The sequence below is a fragment of the Semicossyphus pulcher genome, unplaced genomic scaffold, assembly GCF_022749685.1.
Source record: "Semicossyphus pulcher isolate SPU_LCO1_2020_fin unplaced genomic scaffold, fSemPul1.0.p SCAF_25, whole genome shotgun sequence".
Taxonomy (NCBI): Eukaryota; Metazoa; Chordata; class Actinopteri; order Labriformes; family Labridae; genus Semicossyphus; species Semicossyphus pulcher.
In genome coordinates, this window is record NW_027211699.1 from 8,450,435 (window position 1) to 8,459,736 (window position 9,302).

A 9,302-nucleotide genomic window follows, 5' to 3' on the forward strand; every position below is an offset into this window, starting at 1 on the left:
GAGATAAAAGCACAGAAGAAGAGTGTTTAACACTTGTTATTTTAGGCCAGTTTGACAGCAGGGGGACTGCACAATGCTTTTACTGTAACACAAGACACTTATGTAAGGCCTGCATGTTCACAACATTTCTCTCCATATAGAGAGCTCTGTGGGTGGGTGGGCTTCCAGTATGATATGTATGTTTAGTTGAAGTACAAACAAAGTCTGACCCACATGTATGTAAGGGTCATGGTAGCCAGCATTATGTAAGCTTAGGAGGCGCTGAGATATCTTTACAAAACTGCTGCTTCAAGGTTGTTTTTCTGACTTTTACAGCCCAAGTGTCAATACAAAATCTGCAGAGTTAACTTATACATAAAGTTACCACTGCAAAAAAACTACTGTTACTGATGCTTCATCGGTTCAGTCATCTTCCTTTATCGACAGTTTGATTTCAAAATGACAGAAAATTGTGAGAAACTTCTATTAGAATTTTCCAGGACCCAAGTTAAGACATATTTAATCTGTTGTTCTGACTTACAAACAGTCAACACACAAAAATATTAAATTTAGTATCATTAAATTCAAAGACAATCAGCTAGCATTTATAACAACTCAATCTATTTGGTGTCTTGGCTTCAAAAAAGGAGGCAAAATAGTTTATGAAAATCCTTAGGAGATAAATATTTTGTGGATTGACGAAACACTTAATCAACTAATTGTTTCATCTCAAAAGAAACTGTTAATGGCAGCCCTTAGATGTTATCACTGCTTGTCAATTCACTCATTCATTCATTGAACCTGTATTGAAATGTTGAGGAATCATTTCGGGCATGCTCTTATTTAAAAATATTTTTAAAGTACAATTATAACTGAATGCACACACTGCAGACAATAATAACAGTTTGCATTAAAGTCAAACAAACAGGATATAGCAAAAAAAAAAGGCAAAAGAGTTGAATGTTAAAAATGTGTCTGCAGTCCTTTGGGACAATGTAATTAGATCACTAGTTTACCTCCTTGAACTGCCTTACAAAATAGATTAAACAAAAAAATTAACCAAAATACTTCGATCTCAGGTTATCCTAATAAATTACAGGGGCTTCATTTAAATAGACTGCACTGTATTGTTATTGTAACGTTGACTTAGAGCATATTTCGTGAATAAATGGGTAATTCACACATCAAAAACCTTGACAGCAAAGCAACTCTTAATTAGCTTTAAATGGGCTGGTAAACCTATGTATTACGGTCTTTATAAGTTAAATTACATGAGGTTAACATGATAAACATATCGTTTCTCTCTTCACACAGTCATGTCACCCTGCTGTTACAACACACAGACAGCGAAGATGAAACACTCCCGACCTAAAACATTCAAATCTTTCAAAAGATATTTTTTCATAATTACAACTTGTTGTTGTTGACGGGGTTTCTACAGCTTCTTGTGTTTGCTACGCATCTACCGGCGGCTCGTTTCCTCCATTAACCTACGTTACGTATGACTTTGCCCTCTTCGTCCTCCCCCTCCTCCTAACCTTACCCACCGTCGCTTCCTCTCGTTGTAAAAACTTGTCAAACACTCGGACGGGACAGTTTCACAGCACGTATCAAAATGTCAAAAACAGCATAGACGAATTAAAACAATAATATGAAATTTCAGTGTTTACCTTGCTGTTACGCTAGCGTTGATCTTGGCCTCGAGGACCAGTGTAGTGCTTCCGCTTTGATGCCGCAGAAACAGAGCAAGAGGCTTTTTATTACCTCTCATGGCCGCAGCTCCTTGAAGAGCGCCCTCTTCTGGTCAGACTGGGAAGTACAAGGCGGCCCGTTTACTAAAAACAATTACAAAAAAAGGATCAAATTCATCCATGAAAAAAAAGAAGGTACTTTTACTTACTTACTTGAGTATTTCTATTCTCCCTCTCATATCTAAGAGGCAAATGTTGAACTTTTCACTCCACTTTATTGATTTCCTAGCTTTAGTAAGTAGTTACACAGTACTTTGCAGAATCAGATAAACAATACAAAATAAACAATAAATAAATAGGTGCATTAATGGCTGTGGGGAAATGCACAAGCTATTCAATAGTGTGTAAAATAACAAATAATAAATGAATAATTTAATAGATTTAATTTAATAGACATCATTCTGAAATCAGTCATTTAGCATGCCAAGTGATTTTACTCCAGTGATTTCAAACTCCTTTATGACATAAACAATCGCTTTAGCTATTAGCAATTTCTTTACAAAAGACATGAGAGTGGTATCAATATTATGGACTAACAGCGGTGAGTGGGGAGTGCCATCCAAGGCTTGCTAGCTTGTAGCATTAGCACGCGAGCTTCCAGCCTGCTGCGGCATCGGCCAAAAGAAGTTGGCTAAAAGTAAAGGTACATGGTTGAATTGTTGAAACGTCCACATTTCTGCTGCTGCAAGTAGAAGTAGGTTGAAAACAAACTTGACAAACCAAACCATTGACAGTTAATTTGAATGAAAAATTGTATGAAGTATATCCGCGTTTATATGTAACAGACACTAAACAGGTCCCACTAGTTAAGTTATTACAGCGTAAAGAGAGATGTTTTTTCAGACTCTTGGTGTGTTTGTTCCACTGTTTTCTGTGCCCTCTCCAGCAGAGGGCGCTGTCCATGGTACAGACAGGAGGTGGTGGAGGGATGTTTATTAGACTGTGGCGGTTGGGGCCTGAACAGAGTGGTGCTCTGTGTCCCTGCTGAGGTGGGATCTGTGTGTCAGGACCAGAACACACGAGTCTCAGTCCGGTTTACCGCTCGCCTCACATACCCCTCCTGCACATGTTTACCCTCAAACGCAGCCCAAACTGTTTGTGAGTGAGGCTCTTTTTTCACTGCTGCCAGCCCCCCAGCCCCCTTTCCGCCAAATAAACATTGCACCGGAAATTGCAGGGATATCTGGGATTTTTGAGGGGTCCCGGTGGAAAGGAGGCAAGCGCTAGAACAAGGGTGCTCTCTGTGACACCTTGGAGGTTAGGGGAGGGCGAAGACGCAGAAGGAGGGGGGTTAGATCCAAAAGGGGAGGGCGTGACCTTGCCGTGGGTGGTTGGTTGGGTGGGCGGCATCAGTAAGAAGCGTATGCAACAGGTACAGGTGACCCAGATTCCTTTGACCCCATCAGGGCGCAGTGTGCGTGCTAAGGCTGACCTCGCTCATTACAGCAGGCGCTGACCTGGGCTAAATGTCAGGAGGAAATGATACTCTGTGACGCAGAGCGAACTCTGCTGCGTGTCTCCTGACAGATAACGACTTCCTGAGATGCTTGTAACTGTTGCACCTGATCGCTCTCCTCTTATGGCTGCTTATTCACCTCCCATCCTGAGCCTGCGGCAGGAATACAACTATTAATGAAGATTGATTTCATAGCAGCCACAGACAAAGCACGCACGAATGGAAGGGTGTGTGTATGCTTTTGAGTTTTGTCCCAGCTCTCTCCCCGTACACCCAGACGTCTTTATTTGATAATAACAACCCAGTGGGAAAAATACAGCCGGAGCAGATTGCACCAAGAGGATGATTACAGTTGATGGATGACCTTGTATTTATTTCAATTAGTGTGAAACTGTATCCTCACATGTCCTTTTGCTGCTTTTTTGTAAACTCCTCTCTTAACCACTGGCCTGTAATTGTGACTCTTGTACACCATGTCTTGATTATAGTCAATTAAGCCAATCTATATCCATCTATATGTCTGGGAAAAACCTTTAAATGAAGGCCTTTGTCGTCGTGTTGTGAAGGTTTGAGGGCGTGAATCTCTTAAAGCTATATGCTGTATAGGATGCAGCCACATGTCCTGATGACAGTGTGTACTCGTGAGATTGTGTTTGGATGCAGACACGTGTACGGGACGGCACACCTGACAGCTGTATCACTCTTCCATGTCCGTGTCTGTGTGTGCATACTCTCCCTGTCTCTGTTTCCCAGCTTGGCTCTTATAGCGATCTATGTCTCAGTGTTTGGGGAGTCAACAGTCGAGTTCCTGTTCTTGGTGTAAAAATAACTTTGGGACTTAAATTCCTCGCCCCCCTCCTCTCATCCTTTCTTACTGGCACTCTCCTAACCTCTCCCTTTGCTTGTTTTTCTTTCCTTTTCTTCTGTTTTGGAACAGGCTGTGCTCTCTCACCGCTTTCTCTCTTACAGTCACTTTATATCTGTCCCGGCCGCAAACACACACACACACACACACACACACACACACACACACACACACAACAGACATGCATGTGGTTTGATGTGAGGCACAAAAGAACACATTTTCTTCGCTCTGCCAAATTTGTTGACTTCTTTTTGACTCTGGTTAACAAACTTTATTACCTTTTTAAAGAAAGTACAGAGGTGTCCACATTCAACCACTGAAAACAATATGATGGACAAAAAGAGAACAAAAACTAGAGCTGAATACTTTACTATTATGAACAGTTAAAGATATGATCTTGAGGATTTTCACGAGGTTTCATCAATGAGGTAACACAATGGTGACTGAGCCTCTGGCCCACTGATGAAAGCCTTTGCATTTGCAGTATTACAGGCTGGGTGTCTGTGACAATTTTTGCAGAAAAATCACAAGTGGCGCCCAGTTAGTGACGCGTTTTCCATCAGCCAGCAGTGGTTGGTCTGTCAGAGAGGGTAGGCGGATCTAAGCGGCTGCTTTTCCGCTCTCTGCAAGTGTTGCGAGTAAACAGTAATCTACTATGGCTGAACAGACAAAGAAAAGATGGATGACTACAGATACAACTTCAACAAGAAGTGAAAATCCAAAGAAAAAGAAACAAACTCGACGCTCAGATGAAGCAAACAGTCTGAAAAGGAAAGCGACCGTCAGCCAGGAAAATCAAGAGTTACAACCGGAGCCAACCGTGGACGTCACACATGCAGCACTGTCTGGATATCTGGGAAGTGTGCTCCTGCATTTACCGTTTATCACCACAGGGGCCGCCAAAGAGAACGAAGCTGAATTCTTCGAGATAACATCTTTAAAGGTCCAATAAGTAGGATTTTTCACATATTCGAACTGGGCCCCTCCTCCTGGGCTCTTCGTCACCCGAAGCTCACTGTCACTCTCTCATGTGAAAACACGCCCGCCCCGCCGAGCTAACACCGACAGCATCACGATTAGCTTTGTGCTAGCATGCTAACCGCCGGTTAGCTTGTCCTACCCGGTTTGAGGCATCTACCTATCCAACAGAAAGAAGGCCAACTCTGCATCGCTCTGTCACCATGTTCGCCGGTCTGAATGGCGCCCAGGTGCTAATTTGAACCACTCCCACACTCACCTACACGCTGTGATTGGCTCAGGGAACCACAACAGCGCCCCTCCTGAAAACGTCCCGTGCAAAGCAAAACAAGAGAATAGATGCAGAGGGAAGGGTCTCACAAGGGTCTGCACACACACTCACCTACACACATGTACAGAGGCCCATAAGTGATGATTTATATTATATTTGAAAAAGTCTAACGTTAGTGTCTTAGCTTGCTAGCATCTGCTAATTAGCACAGATAGGAATGCCATTAGCTTTGCAGGTAGTTGATCATGATCATCTTTTTATTGTGACCCCCTCAGTACCTCTCTACCTGTCCCTTACAGTGTTAGTAGAATAAATACACCTGTCTGCTTGTGTCTGAGTGATAGTTTGGAGAGTGGACTGAGGAGGGAGCTTCAGGCTTTGACATGGTAAACCTCTGCAGTGTTCAACTTAAAGTGCTATTTGTTGTATTTTTATACTACGCAACAACTCTTTGCGTCGACATGAAAAGCGAGCTGCTTTTGTTCCTCTGACCTCGCTCCTCGCTCCTCTTCTATCTGCTTTCTGTTTTTATTCTCATCGCCTAATATTTCCCCCACTCTCTCACACCTCTCTCTTCCTCTCTCTGGTCTGCGTGTCGTTAATCTACTGATCTATCTCTCACCTTTAACAGACCAAGTGCATCACAAATTGTGCATCAGAAAAATGAACAAACAGGTTTGATCTCACCTGCAGCTGCTCGGCTCCCTCCTCCTCCTCTTCGACTCTTTAATAGGAGTGACAGGGAGGTTTTTCCAGTGGACTCTTAAAGCAGACTTGTGTCACTTTAACCGTTACGAGTTGACGTTCGCTGTCAGCTCAGAATGCAAAGGTCATGGCGCGGGGCAGCTCGGCCTCTCCTCACAGCTCATGAAAGCCTCTTCTTCTGTGGTGTGTTGGAAACTCTGCGTGTTTGTTTATTATGTCTGGGATGGAAGCCACCGAGACCAACGTGCAAAAAGAGGAATTCTTTGATGAGTAAATGGAACTTGAACACAACAACAACACATGTGTGTCTCCGTGTGTGTGTGTGTGTGTTTTCTCCCTGTACGTGTCGGGCTTGTTTACACGAGGCTGTTACATCACCGAGAGGCGGCCTGTGTGGGAAGAGGATGAAGTTTGGTGAATACATAATTTTCTCTTTGTGCAGGCTGCCTGGGAGTTTGTCTGGGAACAAGTGAGGTGGTTTAAAACGTAATAATGTTTCATAAAGTCAACGTTTGTCATAACATAAATCATACCCATGAATCTTAAAAAACCCCAACAACAAACAGCCGTTTAACACTTAAGTAAATACAGTATAAAGGTTATTTTCTATGGCTCCTTTCACAGAGGTCAAAAGGTGCATCACAAATTGTTAACAAACGAGAACAAATACAACAGAAAAGCAAAGAGAAATCAACAACAGACCTTAAAGAGCAGCTCCAGTCATGTTTTAAGACATTTAAAACGCTCTGCTTGAAATAATAAATTGTGTCTGATATGTTTTTTCTGCAAAATACATTTAATCACCTTGTAAAAATCCTCCCAAGGCATCTCCTCCTTCTCCCTCATTAAGCCCCGCCCACTATGCAAATTTCAAACCGCCTCCTCTGTCGCGAAAACAAAACACGTCTCTGCCATCGTTCAGTGGCAACTTGTTGAAACATGGCTAGCTTGAAATGTAGTAATTAGTAGTAGTAACATTAACGTTAGTCGTCAGTAGTGAGGTTGCACACATAGATTGCACATAACAGGGACTTTAAGCAGCGACGGTTAAAGGGACGGCTACGGCGTTCGGGAAAAAAAGTTCCACTGTGCACAATTCCTGTCGTTGTAGCCAGCTGTCTATTACAGGAGAAAGAGTGGTTTGCCGTAGTCAGTACAACATCAGAGTGTAAGCAGGTAATTATACATTTTTAAAATCATATTTGACACTGTCATTTCGTTTATATTGACTCTACCTTTATTGTGTAGATTACAATGTTACAATGTCATTTAGCAGATGCTTTTGTCCAAAGGGACGAACATCTGAGAGTTAATACAACACAACCAAGGATCGAGACAGGAGGGAACGAAGTCGGTAAGCGCAAAAAAAAAAAACGCACTTCAGAATTATTATTAGTATATTTGTTATTTGTTAAAGATACCCGCTAATTTGACCGTTTTTCCTGTCTGTTATAGACGTTGCCAGTAGCAAATGGTTGCTTAGTGATTTAGATAGATTTCTACCACTACAGCAACCCTTTGGAACGTTTCACCCAGCGCTGTAGCCGTCGCTGCCTAAAGTCCATAATGATATGCATAGCGTCACGCCGTCCATTAACGGGATTGGCTCCTAAGGTTTGTGACATCACAAACCTGCCAATCTGAAAACATGTTGTTCAGCCTGTCCTTGGTACACTGCAGTTTAACAGCAGACAGGCCCAGCCATGGAGATGACTGCTCATGTTGTCCCTGATGTGTCTGGTAGCACATGAAGAACACCACATGGAGATGTTTACGAGGTGAAACACTTGTTTTCACTGGAGGGGTCTTTAATGCTGTTTTTCTGTGTGTTAAGCACTTTGAGTTGCTCTGTGTATGAACTGTGCTTTAATAATAAACTTGTTGTGTGGCAGGAAGCCGGAGTTCCAGAAGAGAACCCATGCATGCACGAGGAGAACATGCAAACTCCACACAGGAAGTCAGTGTGGTCACAAATGGCAATATACTGTATGTTAAATATTATCCATGTCCCTTTATGATAATAAAAAACCCTTTGACTGAAATGTATTTTGTTTTCGTCAACGCGCTCCCGTTGCTGTCAGCTGTACTTTGAGTTACGGGGTTATCAGCTTCTGTAATAGCTAAAATAATAACTAGCCCTTTAATCAAAGAGCATTCTTAGAAAGCCGGGTTAGTAAGTGCTCCATAAAGGCAGCAAAATAAAACAGCAAATGACTCTGATAAAATGTTTGAAGAAGGGACTTTAAGGAGCTCTCTCATAAACAGTATAAAGATTTTATCTATGAAACACCATGATGTTCTCTCTGTTACGTTGATGTTAACATTTAGCTCGAAGCCATGTGTCTGAGTTTAGACTCACAGAGCTGCTCGCGTGGCTGAAGGATAGTTGCACAACAAGTTTTAACGTGTTAAAATGCACGAACATATTTTTTCATTGTGCTTGAACATAGACAAATATAAGTGTATAAATCTATAAGTAAGTGTAAATCTGGAAACAGGAAGTGGAAATTGAGCAACAGTCCAGTCCTGTGTTACACACGAGAGGCACCAAATGGAGCTGTGTGTGTATGTGCTTATGTTCGCTGCGTGTTACTGATATGCAAATGGAGTTGTATTTTCGTACACATGTGCAGATGCGTGCAGCACAAGCTAAATGAACCACCGACATGTGACTGTTTGGTTTAGTGCGGGAGTTGTTTATGGGGGATAAACGAGGGCGATATCTTATGTGTTGACAGAACAGACTGCAGGCCTCGCTCTGCTTAATGATACATTTTAGGAGGAGGAAAACAAAGGAAAACAACAATTTCGCCTCCCACAGTCCCTCTCACTGAGCTTCAACAAGCACCCCACAGCGTGTGAACACTTTAATGTACTGTCCCACTGTGTGTTTGAGAGGCGGCTCTTGAACCGATGTAGCTTTTTTATCATCTATTATGCAGCGCATTATTTCACAAACACACTGTGAGAGCTTGTTGCAGCTGGGTGCTGGAGTCCGCAGCAGTAAAGAAGCATTTACATGGCCTTACACTCGATTAATGCTCATGGTTTGACTTCCTGTTGAAGGCTTGATGCTGAAATGCAGTGTACAAGAGCATGCCAGGAAGTTTATCTTGTGATTAATGCTGATCTACATGCAGGTTGTTTTATATCTATTTACATAAGTTTCAAAAGACATGATTTGAGAGTCCAAGGGGAGCAGGTAAAAAATAAACATCCAAAAGAAAACTTACAAGATCCAGAAAACACTGGTACAGCCTCAGGAAACAAGGGTAAGGTAGATAGTTTAACAAAAAA